Source organism: Rhinolophus sinicus, linkage group LG05, assembly GCF_036562045.2.
Source record: "Rhinolophus sinicus isolate RSC01 linkage group LG05, ASM3656204v1, whole genome shotgun sequence".
Taxonomy (NCBI): domain Eukaryota; kingdom Metazoa; phylum Chordata; class Mammalia; order Chiroptera; family Rhinolophidae; genus Rhinolophus; species Rhinolophus sinicus.
Genome location: NC_133755.1, coordinates 150952958 through 150969685, shown reverse-complemented (window position 1 = coordinate 150969685; position 16728 = coordinate 150952958).

Genomic DNA, 16728 nt, shown 5'->3' with positions numbered 1-16728 from the left:
TCTTACTTCCTAGGTTTATAGATGCAGTGCTTGAAAACTGCAAGTTTAATCCTGGGAACAGAAATTAAAATTCTGTGCCTGATTTTTTTTCATTAAAAAAAAAAAAAAAAAAAAAAGGTGTGTGAATGGATTAGTGTTTTTTTTTTTTAATTAAAAAATGTTTTTTCCAGCTTTATTGAGATATAAATGACATTTTGTGCCTTAAATAACATTTTGGGGGCTCATAAGCTACCAATCCTGCCTATGTTGACCCAGTGGCATCATAGCACCAATAAAAGGATTTGGGGGTTCTTTACTTCCCCCATATGTGCCAGTCATCCTTTCAGAGGGTTTGTACTATTTCCCCAGTGCCGCGCAGCATCATTTGGCGACAACCCCTGTCACCTGACCAGTCTTCTGTTGTGTGTTATGACATTATTGGACTTGGGTTGAGGAATCTTTGTTGTGTTCTCTGAGCAGATTGCTTTTGGTTCATGTTGAGAATCTGGCACTTCATGTGTCAAAGCATCTCTGTGCATTGAATGGGATGAGGAATTAAGCTGTATAGTTTTACTTAGTGATGATCTCATGTTTCAGTGAGTCTGCAAACTCAGTGTTCAGTGGATTTAGGAAAGTTTTACAAAAAAAAAAAATTGAATTCCCTGTCCTTTGTATTAGGATGGTAACACCATTCCTCTTGAGGACAACGCATTGGGATAATTAGTGATTTAGTTATTTAGGCAAAGGAAAATGCCTCATCTACACATAAACTCTAGCCTTTTTTATACTTGGTGTACTTGAGGCTCACACACTGATTCAGTTAAGTAACCAAATCAATAATCCAGTATTAAAACGCATTGCAATATTACAGAAGAAAAGAAAGAGAGGAAGAAAGAAAGGAAGGAAACCCTCCCTCTCAGTGAGTCCCCCAGTCCCCCCCACCACCAAAAGCTTCCAAAGTCTTAAATTTGCTTTCCATTAAGACAGTGGTTAGACAGCAGCTGTTCAGCCTCTTAAGAGAATACACGATATGGTAATAAACATCATTTCAGAAATATGCTTTTTGTTCACTTTACTAGGAAGCACAATAATGAGCTCTGCATGTTCACTGCACTTTTTACTTCAGGCCCTGATTTTAACGAGGGGGGCTCACTGCAATTGGTTCACTCCCTACCTAGCAAATGGAAATGTTTGTCTTTCAATTCCAGCCACCCCTGACTTGAATTCTTTTATGCAGTGCACTGTAAAATGCTCTTTGAAGTTCATGTGTCATCCATTTAGAATGAACACCACAGGTCGGCATGTGCTGCTCCTCTCCCCAATTGTGTTTGGTGTCCCAGTTTCTCTGGGGAAGGTTCAAATCTGACAATACCCTTCACTTATGGTATAGATATCCATGCGTAACATTGCGTCTGCCAGATGGAGTCTGAAATTTTATGGCAGCTTGCTTGCTGTTTGTGTACGAAATTCAATTTATAGGGAAATAGAAGGGTGATGATTTTAATGCAATCAAATGTCTTGAAAAGTACTTCCTGAATGTCTTATGGTGTATATGCTCAGCTGGCTGTGTGTAAGAGTTGACGTTGCGCCTCTTTCTCTACAGCACTGGGCAGTCCTGGAGAAAGTAGAGAGAAGACAGATATGGTTCAGGACAGGACAGCTGCTTGTGGATGGAGATGTGTGTGGTAGGGAGAAGGAACTGAAATTTAAGGATGCCCCATGTATTTTTCTGGACTATATTTGGGGACCCATGGAAGCAACCAGATATATCCTGTATGGTAATGTTGAGTCTGGACTTCTTAAAAGTTACAAAGTTAGAAGTGAAATATTTCTAAGGAGACCATGTGCTGTGCTGTGTGTGGGCATAACCCTTCATAGTTTACAAGGCACTTCTCAAAAAACACTTCTCTTTTTTTTCATTTAATCCTCACAACATTGTTCTAAAGTTGAGAATATTTCTATTTTCTGAACAAGAGTAGAGCACAGGTTTTGGAGGAGTGTTGTTGGGTTCAGATTCCTGTTCTGCCATCTCACCTAACCTCTCTGGGAGTTAAACAAGCAACCTTTAAAATAATTCATCATCATCCTCATCATCTTAATAAATATTTCTCTCACCCTTTCGTCTTTATCCCATCTTTACCAGCTTGGATAGATTAGCTTCAGGGAAAGACATTAAGGCAAAACACTATTGGTAAATTGAGTAATCAAGTTGGAGGGTTCTTTAAACTTGGTTCTGATCATAATCAGGGTTGCTAGAATTGGGCCTATGAAACTTACGGGTGAAATTAGTCATGGAGAAAAGCAAACTACTGGACTCCAAGTAATTTGAGGGATATTCCTTCAAGATTCTTGAGATATTATTTATGAATGAATACATGAATCATGTCAAATAATTAGTTTTTCTATTGTAGATTTAAGTGTGTGATCCGTTTAACTATCTGATTTGAGCCCCTCTTTCATAGAGTAGAATAGTCTGACCAGTCATTATCTCATCGAAGGAGACTCTGAAAATTGCCTTGCCCTCCCCTTCATTTTACAGATAGAGGAAAAGTGACTTGTTCAAGTTCAAGCAGATGAAACTAGATCTGAACCCACATTTTTTTTTACCACATAACTTCTTACTCCTGAACTAACGCACTTTCCATTTTACATTGTAGTGAAATCAACACATTTCTGAGTGTTAAAAGGAAGTGCTTATGAATTGCAGTGTGTGGACTGATCTGGATCCTGATTTAAACAAACAAAAAATTTTTAAAATGATGAGATTCAAGAGACAATTGCAAATTTAAACATTGAGCAGATATAAAGGAGTTATTATGTTTTTAGATATGGTTATGGTATTGTAGTTATGTTAAAAAATAGAGCTTATCTTTAAGAGATCTATAGTAAAATATTAATGCATGAAATATGTCTGGGATTTGCTTCAAATCATATAATGGGGGTGAAAAGTGAAGGAAGGGATGGGATGAGTCCAGAAGAAACAAGATTTGCCATGACTTGATAATAGTTGACTTGGCTGATGGATACATGTGTGTTCGTTATGTTATTCTCCTTTAATATTTGTTGGAAATTTTTCATAATTAAAGAAAAATACATGATAGGTTATATTTCTAAATACATTTGGTGTTTTGTTGTTTCCACCATTAGGCGTTGCATTTTGTCTTCTGATCTTGTGTGCATCAGGAAACTACATTTCTATTTATGCTTCTCCCAAAAAATTGCTTTGCTTCTTTTCTGAAAGACACTGTGAATCATAGAATTAAATTTGTTTGCCTTTGTGTTTTGGATATCAGAAAGCTTTGGACAAAATGTATGGCCCACCACATTCATGTATTCTTTCATTCATTTCACAGAGCTGAGGTGACACTAAGATGGACTTCTTTTCCTGTCCTGTCCATAGTTTTCCACCAGCAGGGATTCTAGACAGTTGATTTTGGAGGCTGCACAGTGTAATCATTGAAATTTCAGGACTTAAACCAACTGGGCTGGTAGTCCAGCTTTGCTACTATCAACAAGTAGCTTCTTTGAAGTTTCGTGTCAGCATCTGTACAACAGGGATGATAACAGAACTCATCTCAGAGCTGAATGTAAGGATTAAATCAAATAATGCATTGTTTGCCCTTAGATACAGGATGTAGTACATGAAAAACAATACATTTTTGCTTTTATTATCAATCAATAATTATTAAGTATCTACTATAAACTAAATGCTAGGTTGGGAAGGGAGCTTTAAATGGTGTCCTAGCTTCGCTTTGGGTTGCATCTTATCATATTTTTTCCTAATCCAGTAATTTTCATGTTTTCTTGTTATATTTTGTGTATTATCTAAGCATTCATAAAAGGTAACACATTAAAATATTGCTGTTAGGATTATGTTTATGCCTAATCTAGGCATATTTTAAGTAATAATCTGAAGGGTGACATATTTGATAAATGGATCATTCAGGTAACTGCATAATTTAAAATTCAGAAACATAGTAGTGGGGAAAAGAGAAAATTGAGTTTCTAAATTGGAATTTGTCTCATAGTTGGTATTCTGCTCTCCCTGATATAAATCAGTCTCTTTATATCATTCCCACTTCTTATTTAATTTCTACCCTTCCTATGTAATTTTGCCTACTTCCTAAAATGTGAGCAGGAAATTCAAGCATGTCATTACGCCAATAGATGTCCAGTGAGTTAATAAAGTTTGACACACATATTATTGTACAAATCTTCCCACTATTACGGCGTCCATTGATAGATATTAGCTGTAGTAGTTGGTCCAGGACCTGTAAGGCATTCTCAGAATGCACAGTAATGTATGAGTCTGCACATGCACCAACTTCTAGATGCTACTCAAATTATACCTCGCTAGGTATGCTGTTTAGAAAGGTGCCTGGCTTACATTAAGGACCAATCAATGGAAAAATCATATTTAAAAACCATTATCATTTTAAAATTATCAAACTTCAAGAAAGCAATATAGAATCAGTATTTTATTTTTCAAAACATGACTACAAGTAGTTAATGCATGGTATCAATGTTACATTTCCTGATTTTGATAAGTGTACTATAGTTAAATAAGAGCATGTTCTTGCTGTTAGAGAATGCGCAGTAAAGACTTTAAGGGTAAAGGACATTATTCTCAAATGGGGGAGAGAGAGAGAGAGAGAGAGAGAACATGGGATAAATATAAACAATTTAAACACAGCATATCTGGGTAAGGGATATATGGAGGTTCTGTGTCCTACCTATCCTTATAGTTTTTCAGTACGTTTAAAATTATATCAAAATAAAGTTGTTGTTTTTTTTAAATAACAATATATGTTTTTATTTAAAATGGTGAGATATTTTTGGGAGTGATGTTTCAATCTACAAGGCAGTGCCCTTCTCCTCTGGTGGAGTCACTGTAAAAGGTTGGCTTCTCTGCCGACAGGCAAGGGAAAATGCCTATTAATGGTAGTCTTCTGGCATTCAATATTAAGTTTAATTTGGGAATGGAACATGGAAAAAGGATGCAGAATATGTCAAGTTTCTGGCATTTCAAAGCCCAGTGAACTCTTACTGGTGACATCATGATCGTCTCATACCAGTTACAGGGTTTGTCCTTACTTCTCAGATCGCATCGCAGCGTTAGAAAGCTGAAATGAATCATTCTAGTGCCTCCTCTTCCATAGAACACAGTGTTGTGGTAACAACTCTGAAAACAACAAGCCATATCCTTTACTTATGTTGGAGTTCACTGTGATGTTTGTGCTGGGTAGAGGCAGAGGGGCCTCTCCACGCTCCACCACTTTCTCCAGCAGCAAAGCTTCTAGAGCAAATTTCAACCCACAGTAGAGGATTTTAATTGAGAGGTTTTCCCGAAATGGTCAAATTACCCGATCTTCTCACAACTTTGGAAAGATACTGTGAAAGTTCTCCATCCTAGCTAGTCTGCATTTCTCTTATTTGTGCAATGAGGTGTTGATCTCCAGATTTCCCTCTAACTCTAAATTATATTTTCTATAATTACATTGTAAAATTCAGTCTCTCCAGGGGTGATGACGTTGTTAGAAATTTACTGTATATGTGAAATAGTTTTCAAAATCTAGTCTTATACAATATAAGGGATTATTTCTAGTGAGAGAAGGTTGGTCTCCTCAGGTTTTTAGCAACCTTTACTCTAAAAGATGAGAAACTCTTTGGATTCATATTTTTAGCTCACATTGGCATTCAAGCCCTGAGTCATTCTATTTGAAAACAACATTGTTTTTTAAATGTCAGAATATGAAATATTTATAGTGCATATGTGCAGTGATTGAATAAACTATTAGTATAATGCTAACACAAATTTAAAAAGGTGTATGTTGTCACACCCTAGAGAAAGGGAGGGAATTTAAAATTCAATCAAGTCAGAAGCTCCCATGAGAGGTAACAATAATTACAGTAGTTACAATCTGAGAACTTGAGACAGTGTGTATGTGTGCGCGCGCACGCGTGTGTGTGTGTGTGTGTGTGTGTGTGTGTGTGTGTGTGTACGTACCCACTCCTCCCCTCTAAACAAAATGAGAGTTGCTAAACCATGCCTGCATTATACTTCCTTCTTAGTGTTGCAGACTACAAACTTTGGTCTGCCTTTTGCTGATTTTCACCATACAGATAAGGTCACTTTAAGAACTTCTGTTCTGTGAAAATACAACTTAGGAAATATTGGTTCTGAAATGATCATTTCTCTGACAAGGCTACTTGACACAGCCAGTCTTGTAAGCCCATAGAAAATATGATTTGATGTGCCTACCACACGTACTGTTTAAAGTGAAGTGTATAGTAATCTCTTATTAAAGAACACCCAAATCAAGCAAAAAAACACACAAAATCAGATACCCAAAAGAGCCCCTTCAAAACTCAGAGATGCTAAAATATAGAATTGCTCAGTAAATTAATTATATGGAGAGGCTTAAGACAAAATTATTTTAAATGGAAATATATTAGGTCCATAATCTCTTAGACACAATTCTGAAATACTAAATTCTTGGAAAACTAGTTTCTTCCCCACAATATTTTGATGGCAAAGTTTGAGCTGACCTGAACAAATTCGGTAGAAAACTTGACTAGAAATGATGTGTCTATTTATAGTCTTATTTACTTCACTTACTGTGAATATTCTTGCTTTTCATTGCAGAAATATTAATGTGTTTGATTATAGGGAATGGCGCCAAACTCAGCTGGCTTGTTACATAATAAACAGCAGATGTACTGTAGTACCTTTGTAAAATCCCCAAATTCTGAACTTTGAAATACATATGGCCACATGGATTTCAGCTAAGCGATTACGAACTACAATATTTGTATCTAGTTCTCTGAGCTGACAGTGAAGCCTCCATTTATATAAGTTTTTAAAAATCAGTAGTTCACACTAATGCTATAGGTTCATTTTTGTTTGCAGGTATTTGAAGAGTTGACTACAAAATGAATTTTTCAATGCAAAGCATTTTCCTATAGATTACCTTAGGTCCCAAAGATACCAGAAACACACAGTTACTAGCAATATGGGATATATATGACTATATAAACAGCTTTGGTTTCATTTCACAATAAAATAACTTAAAATAACATACTTGTAAAATCATATAATTAAAGGAGGGAGCTAATATGATATTAGTCAAAATAAGTTGAAAAATCAAAAACATATTTAGTATGTTTCTCAAAATCTAAAAGTTGTCCTTTGGGACTCAACTGACGTGAAGAAGATATTTTCTATTGCCTTGTGAAGTCTTGCCTGGTATTTCATTATGATCCCTAAGTGAAGATACGCATTGGAAATATAAAGTATTTAGTAGCTTGCAACAGAAAATAGTGTAGCTAAAAAAACTTTCTTTTGACCCTACTGCAAACTTTCTGAGTGACCTTAATCAGTCTGATAGATTATGTCTAATTTATATCTAATTTATTTTCCTATTTAAATCTATAAATCTATTTTTCATTATTTCCAGTTAAAAAGTTTATTATGTTCTGATTGACTGAAAAATTATCAAAGTTCAGATATTGGCTAGGATTTTAGAAACACCAAATCTCTTTAACATGATCGTGAAAATGAACTGTATGGCCCAAGGAGGTGCTGAATGCGTATTCTGCAGGCACACGAGAAGCTTTTCCAAGAATCACCATTCAGAATGCTGAAAAGGCAGGGATGGGAACAGATGTGTGCCTTGTGGGGAAAGGGCAGTTGTAGGTGGGTTAGCTGGCCAACACTAAATAAGGCTAATTATTTAGTTCTTTCTCTTGGGGCCTTTGACCATAAAAGAGAAAATTGAAGAAAAGCTGATTGTTTAGATGGGTGCTACATGTACAGAAAAGGCATAAGGTTTTTCTTGGAATATACAGAAAATAAATAAATACATAATATGTATATATGTGTGTGAATATATATAATTATTTTTTCCAGTGCCGTTAGAACCAGAATAGAAAAGCTCAGAGGTTTCAGTACCTGGGATATGCGCTATGGGTCCTCAAGCTGAGTAGGGACTTGACCAGTTTAAGGCAAGCTAAGAAACATGTATGGTGAATTAAAGTATTTTAAACTGGCAGCCAAAAGAAGAAGAGACTAAGCAGTGATTGAGAACAATGAAAGAACAAAGAGTTTCTGTAGTTCTTGAAATCTTTCTCTAAATAGTGTATATCATCTCCCCTGACCCCAGTGGTCTACTTTCTATGTATATCATCTTGTAAATCTTGTCATTATATGTATGTAGATTGTGCTTATATGTAATGAAGTATAGAACTATACCAATTATGTTAAAGTCAAGAAAGAAATTGAAGAAGTCAAGTGTTTGTGAATCAGATTGCTTGATGAGGCTGTCAGGATGCGTGAGAGGGGAGGCTTTCATGTTCTAGATAAACATGTACTTTGCTCTCACAAAGCTTTGTTCCTCCTTTGAAAAGAGCCTGTTCTACTTCCACTCACTGTATAATTGGAATGGTTGTGTTTTTTTTCGTTTGTTTGTTTTGTCTAGTTAGGGCATTTTCACCATGTTTTATGGATAATTTTCCTCTCCTCAGCTCTGAAGTAAACTCAACTGGATTACCAAAACGGCTTTGTAGGTGGTTTCTTTCTCTTGTACAAATTGAGGAAAATACTGGTGAGATCTTTTTATAGCTCAGCAAATGGCTTTTGTCCTCACATCACAAGATGGCCATGCTTCCTTAGGCATTGACACCAAGTTCCAGGCAGGAAGAAAGTAGAAGGACTTTTCCTGCCTCACTTTGTTCTTCTATGAGAGGAAGGCTTTCCAAGAGACTGGTTGTATTTTATTGTCCTGATTGCATCATATACTCACGTCTAGATGCAAAGGGCATTGGGAAAACACATGGCTGACCCAAACAAAATTGGGACTCTTTTAGTAAGGAATTAAAGGAAATTTATATTAGGTATCATAGTTTGTAATTGTTATCCCTTGCCAAAATTTCCCGCCAGGGTTTTATCCTTTTGCTACTCAAGCCTATATGATGCTTGCCGTGTATATATATTAATATAATTTTTATGAAGTCAAATTTATCAGTATTTCTTTTTATGGTTTCTGTGTTTCACTGCATGCTTAGAATGACTTCTTAATTCTGTTATAATTAAACTTTTTGTTTTGAGGTAATCATAGATTCATATGCGGTTGTAAGAAATACAGTGATACCTCAGTTTTCGAACATAATCCATTCTGGAAGACCGTTCAAGTTCTGAAATGTTCGGAAACAGCTCATAGCAAGGCCTCAGGATCTTGCACTCAGGGGAAGCTGCGTGACATGTTCGACTTCCGAGGCTGGGGTATTGACAATGACACCATCTAGATGCAGAATATTTCCATCACCACACAGGATACCTCATGTTGCTGTTTTATACCCTCACTACTTCTCTCCCACCTGCAACCCTCCTTAACCCCTGGTAACCACAAATCTGTTCTCCATTCCTAAAATTTTGTCATTTTAAGAATGTTATATAAATGAAATTGTATAGCATGTAATCTTTTGATACTGGTTTCTTGTTTTGCTTTGTTTTGTTTTTTCACTCAGCATAAATCTCGGAAGACCCAGCCAAGTTGTCATATGTATCAACACTTTGTTTCTTTTTATTATTGACTAGTAGTCCATGGTATGGATGTAGCACAGTTTGTTTAACTGTTCATTCATTGAGAGACATCTGGACTGTTTCTAGTTTTTCAGTATTACAAATAAAGCTGCTATGAACATCTATGTGCAGTTTTTTCCATGAACATAAGTTTTTGCTTCTCTGGGATAAATACCCAGGAGTGCAATAGTAGATGGATCATATGGTAAGTGCATATATAGGTTTTTTTTGTTTTTTGTTTTGGAAGCTGTCAAACTGTTCCCAGGGAGGCCATTTTACATTTCCATGAGGAATGTATGGGTGATCCAGTTTTTCTGCATCTTTATATCCAATATCCAACATCCTTTGTTGTTGTCACTGTTTTTTATTTTATCCATTCTGATAGTTGTGTGTGATATCTCATTGTGGTGTTAATTTGCATTTCCTTAATGTCTAGTGATGTTGAAGTTCTTCTCATGTGCTTATTTGCCATCTATCTATCTTCTTTTGATAAAATGTCTGTTTCTGTCTTTTGTCCATTTTCGAATTGGACCATTATTTTCTAATGTTGAGTTTTGAGGGATCTTTATTTTACATACTAGTCCTTTGTTTGATATGTGGTTGCAAATTTTTTCATCCAGCCTATAGCTTATATTTATGTTTTCTTCACAGGGTATTTCACAGAGCAAAAGTTTTTAATTTTGATGAAGTTCAATTTATCAGTTTTTACTTTTAAGGATTTTGCTTTTGATGTCAATTTTAAAGACTCTTAACCTAGTTCTAGATACCAGAGATTTTTCTCCTGTGGTTTTAAATGAAAGTTTTATGTTTTAAATTTGTCTATGGTCCATTTTAAGTACCTTTTTTTTTTGCACGAGGTGTGAAGTTTGGGTTGAGGTTTATGCTTTTGCCTATGAGTGTCCAGCACTATTTATTGAAAAAGCATTCCTTCCTTCATTGAATTATTTTTGCACCTTTGTAAGAAATTAGTTGGACATTTTTGTGTGGGTCATAAAATGTCAAGGTGCTTTATGCTGGAGTGTGATTTCTCCTATACTTGTCTATATGTTTCTCCAAAGCAGTGATCTTTTTGCTTATTTCTTTGTATTTCATGGAATCTAATGCTGGTGTTCTGCCGACAACAGGGTTTTAATAAATATTGGTGGCTGATTGGATGACCTAAAGGGGAAACAGAGTGTAAGACAGGGCAACTGGTACAACACAGGAAGATGCAAGAAAATAGGCCAGATTCCATGTTTCTTTCTGATGACAAAAGTAGAAATAATCAAAGGAGGCTCCTGTGTGAATTTGATTCTTCTAGAGACCACCCTGCCATTTAATCAAGTCTGGTCAGTGTCCCAGGGAGCTTTTTCTTTAGGCTATAGCCTGGTACACAGCACTAGGCTGAGAGCCTCCCACCGTCTTCATTAACACATGGGCAACACACACACACGGTCAGAAAAAGACTGACCAAATGAGAAAAACTATATGGAGTAAAGGAGACTGTTTATAAGTTTCAGCTTCTCAGCATCTGCAGTTATCATCTGTTTTCAGTTTGGTAATTTTTAATAAGGCAATGTGGCACATGCTGTCACAGGAACTGCTCCGGCTCATGCCCCCCAGCAGGTCACCGGTATCCCCTGGTGTGCTGAGACATGATATGTTTTCCGCCAGTGGATGAGGCAGAGCGAAAGCTCAGCATCCATTTCTAGTTCAACATAGAAATACACAAGTCATGGGCAGACATGTGAAATGCAGAGAACAGTTACTACATTTGAGGAGTCTGTCCATTAATTTTTTGTTAAGCACTCGTATAATTATTAAGCACTCCTAGTCCCACATAGTGATTTTATTTCCCTACAGAGGTTAAGATAGTTGGTCTGCTATCAGGAGGGTAACCTTTGGGCTGTGATCTTCCTCTGTGGTCCATCCACATGCCCAATCTGTTCCCCCATGACCCAGTTTGCATCTGGGACCAAGCTGCCTGGGTTTGGGAGTGTGGCCTATAGTCACAGAAGAGAACAAGGCTAACTGATCCACACTGTAGCAAAATCAGTGGTTCTGAGCTTCACTAGAACCAATTAAATGAGCGGACCACAATGATTTGAAAGTAGAGCCTGGTCACAGAAACTTGATCTCTGGCAAACTCTGGGACTAATTTGCATTTTTACATGAAGGAGTATTTGGCAGTAGTTGGGTCAATCTTGGTGGATCTTCTCCCAAGGACATCTCATTAAACAATAGCAAAGAAGAAAGTAATATTGCAAACACATTTACCTAGAATGAGAACTGTGGCCATTGTCACTGATTTTGAGAGTGACCATGATGTCTGCCCAAGGCTAAGAAAAAACCAGCTGGGGTCTGAAACTGGAGATTCCTAGATATTTGGCACTCTTCCTGGGTGCCCCATAGGCCACGAGGCAGCATAATGCTTTCAGAAGATGGGCAGTAATGAGTTCGAGACAGAAACCAGCAGTGGACCTTTAATGACAGTGGGTTTCTTCTGGGAGGATGGGTTAGGTAGCTTGGCCTGAGCTGCTCTCCCTTAAAAGCAAGCAGAAGCCCTCTTGCAGGTGTCTGAGAAATTGGGTCACAGTCCTTCTACTGTTGCTATGACCATGAGCATCATCAGACATTTGGACTCCAAATGCTGAAGCTCTTCTATGTATATATGTAACTCAGTTCCTTTGATGGAAGACGATGGTTATACCACTTCCTTGATACTCCAGTGACCTACCCAACTTGCCTCTCTCTGTCACTCACCAACTCATCTGACCTCAGGCAAGGGCTTAATATCTCTGAGCTTCAATTCTTTCTCTGTAACTCATAGAAAAAAGACTGTCCTCTGGAGACAGGAAAAGTAATCAGCATTGGAACTCTTGGTTACTTATGATTATAGTGTAGATAAAATAATATGTTTAGTGTATATGTAAAGCTCTGCCAACATCCTCTCCTCAAGGCTGGTGTACCCAACCGTGGCTCTTGGGAATAACAGCTGCTTATGGCTCAAAACAGCTCTCCTCACTGGGAATTGGCATCAGCAGCAGAGAACTGTCTCACTTAAGGTAGCATCCTCTCCCAAGGGGATACCTGCCAACAATGCTTGGCTTCTGTAGAGATCTACAGGCCTGTCCCCTTTGTTTTATTTTGGGACAACTCTATAAAGGCCATTCCAGCTCTAGAGCTCACTGTAGAATCTGGTAAAGCTCACTTGTAACCTCTCATGAAGAAGGTTCTACTTCTTTCCAATACAACCTTTTCCTCTTCTTGACAGGTATTTCTTCCAAGAACATTCCTCAAAAAATCTTCTGCATGCAACATTCCATTTTCAGAGTCTGTTTCCAGGCAATCTAGTTGAAGACAGTTGGTACCAGGAATGGTCATAGGAAACAGACCCTCAGAGAAGAATCATTTGCTGGCTGAATGTCAATGAGGACCCCATTGCTACTTATAAGTAGAATTTATACAGTCCCTGCACCTTTGGCAGTGGCGTAACTGTTCAAACTTTGATTAGTAGTAAACTGGATTGGGATATTGGTGGAAGAGGTATACTGACTGCTGTTGAGAAGTATGAGGGGAATTGTAACTATGGGGACTTTGGAATTGGATGGCTGTTGTTGAGCACCACTGATTCATCAAAGAGGGATAATTACATACTTAGGGTGATTAATTACCAATTCAAGGCAGAATGTGAAAATTAGAGGGTCTGTTTGGCAGCATTTAGGGAAATACTAATCTCTTACAGCTGGAAGGCAGACAGAGAGGAGGACAAGTTCAGGACTTAATCAGAAGGGTAGTAGAGCTTCAGAGAAGGTTGAATGCACATCCTGGAAGCTCTCCTGAGCCAATGTCAGGGCCTGATATCAATAGTATTGGAATCCTGAGACTGAGTAAATGCAGCGGTGGACTTTGAACTCCCCAATTTCTGTAAGTTAGCTGGGCTCGTAGAAACGGAGCATCTTCCCTTATAAGAATATAGTGGCTCTACTTTGCTTGAAGATCATGCAGAAGCCTCAGCAATGAGGAAAACGCTTGTCCTCACCCACCAAGATCTACCTCCCTTCCTTTCCCGGCAACCAAACATATAACAATAGTCAAATCTCTTACCATACACCCCAGCAATTGTAATCTTTGGTATTTACCTGAAAAGATTAGAAAACTTATGCCCACACAAAAACTTGTATGTGAATGTTGGTAGAAACTTTGTTCATCATTGTTAAAACTCAGAAACAACCAAGATATCCTGCAGTAGGTGAGTGTATAAATAAACTCTGGTATATCAAGACAATGGAATATTATTCAGTGTTAAAAAAATGCACTATTAAGCCATGAAGAGACATAGAGGAACCTTAAATGCATATTACTAAGTGAAAAAAGTTAATCTGAAAGTCTACATACTATATAATTCCAAATATATAACATTCTGGAAAAGAAAAACTATGGAGATAGTAAAAACATAAGCAGCTGCCAGGGTTGGTGGGAGTGGGAACAAATAGGCAGAGCAAAGAAGTTGATAGGGCGTAAAAAATGCTCTATATGATACCAAAATGATGGATACATGTCATTATACTTTTGTCTAAAAACATAGAGTGCATAATACCAAGAATGAACCGTAAGGTAAACTATGGACTTTGGTGATTATGATGTGTCAGTGTAGGTTCATCAATACTAACAAGTTGATTACTTTGGATCTCTTTCACCATGAAAAAGGCAGTGATTCATCTTTGCTGGAATCCTCCCATATTTTGGGTATAGTTTATCTTTCCTGCCCACAGAGATTCTTCCCAGCACCACTAGCTGAGCACTTACAGAGGGTTTGATTATCAGCATGTGATACCGCATAACAGTGTCTTAGACCAATGGACCCATTGTCAGCAAAGGCTGTACATCATTGGGACTATGATCATGGAGTCATTGATCCCATCACACGTGGAAGCTTGCTGACTTGATGGTGTGGTGTGATGACTTTAAAATACATAAGTGAGATGCCAGTGCGGAAATAATACTCTCTGAGGAGGAGCTCCATCCTCAAAAACGTAGGCATGCCATCTCAGGGTTAGGCTCTGTTGGTCTAGAAGTCCTAGTTCTAGAGGGAGGATGTTTCACTAGGGTAGCATAGGCGTGCCATGAGCTGGAGAGTATGGCTCACGTCCAGCCACTTCAGATTTCTTTTGCCAAGAGCCCAATAGAAAGGAGTTACCATATTAGCAGGAGTAATTGACCTTGATCATCAGGAGAAGGTAGGGCTGCTGGTAAGCAGTGAGCAGAGGGAAGACAGGTTTGGTGCTCCCACCCCAGCTGTAACAGTAAATGGACAAGTATATCAGCCATGGCCTAGGGAATGCATGGTGACCAAGGAGAATGTCCTGGGTCACCATACCAGGGAAATTGCCTAGATCATCAGAAATACTAGCTGAATGAAAGAATCTCGAATGGATGGTAGAAGAGGAATGGCGACTGTCAGTCACAGCTCCGAGTTCAGTTGCAGCTGTAGTGGCTTGGTTCATCCTCTGTCCTTTATGAAAGGCCCCCAGGAAACAAGATCAGCCAGAATCTGGATAAGCTGTTCCCAAGTGGGAGAAATTGTGATAAGAAACCAGTGGATCTGAGTGGTGCAAGGGACAGACTATAGTGGGTATTGTGGTGCTTGCCCAGATCTCCTCTTCAGGGCCAACACATTCTTCCCTCTCTGATTTCTGGGAATACCAGCTGCTGAGAGCTCAGCTCTGTGTCCTTGTAGGTGTTGCTCTGGGCAGCATGCAACCACCTCATCTTAGGTTATATTCCTTCCCAGGAGGTGATCTCTGGCCAATGACTGGCTTATGTGGACATTCCAAATCCAGCCCCTTGTCTCAATTTGGGGTAACTGTGAAGGATTTCAGCTCCAAAGCTCCAATATGATATGCTTCAGCCTCAGCTGTTTATTCCATTGTGGGTTAGCCTCTCTCTCTGCATGATTCTAGCCTCCTTTCTTCTTTACAGGTGTATCTCCTGTGAACACTCCCCAACATAACTTCTGCATGCAATTCTCCATCTCAAAATCTGTTTCCAAAGAACTCAAATGAAGACAATATATAAAGCTCCTCACATGTACTGGTGCATAGAAGACCCCCAGTCAGTGTCAGACTCATTTCTTACCCTCTATTGTTTTTTTAATTATTATTATTATTTTTAATTTTATTTTATTAAATTTGTTGGGGTGACAATTGTTAGTAAAATTACATAGATTTCAGGTGTACAATTCTGTATTACATCATCTATAAATCCCATTGTGTGTTCATCACCCAGAGTCAGTTCTCCTTCCATCACCATATATTCGATCCCCCTTACCCTCATCTCCCACCCCCCACCCTCTATTTTTTTTTACTTGAAACCACAGGCCTTGTCTGAATCTTGTAAGCATGTATCAAATAGTCATAACATAAAGGATCCTAGTAAGAGGGAAGGATGAGAATGTGGTGCTGTCACAAATCCCAGAACCTCACAGGCCAAAGTAATGAACAACCACAGACCCAAGCACCCTTCATGGGTCAGGAGTTTTACTCATGCTGCACACATCGCATATTTAATCCTCTGAGGGGGTATGACTCTTCCCATGTGACAAAGAAACTGACTCTTAAGTGGACAGAATCTGTCTGCTTTCTAGTATGCCATACCTTCTCAAAAGGCTCTCATTTCACACATACTTTTATTTTCCTGACAGCAAGACATTGCCCAGGAACCCACGCTTGTAGAGAGCAGTCCAGATACCCTGCTTTACAGGGCATAGTGAGCTTTAAAAAGGAGGTATGCAGTACTGCACCCTAAATCTGAACTCTTACTGTGTGAAGGGCAGGCAAGAGACTGAGCTGTTCTTCTCAAGTTCTAATTTTAATAAAGACAGTCATAGTATCAGAAATCCAACTTTTTTTGGTGGTGGGGAGGTGTTGAAGTTAATACTCTCCAGGTTTCTTTGGCTGAACAGGAATGGTGTAATTATTATTGCAACATTTGTTAGCAAGGATGTATGGAAGGATTAACCACAAAAATCTTAATTTTGGACATGGTCTTCCCTGGAGAATTCACCAGTTTCTTTCTCTTTTCACTACATCAAAGTCTGATGGGCAATGTTTCCCTGAGTAATATATGCCTAGAGAGCTATTGGAGGATCTAAAGAGAAATGTGTTTTGTTTTGTGACTTATGGCAGCAA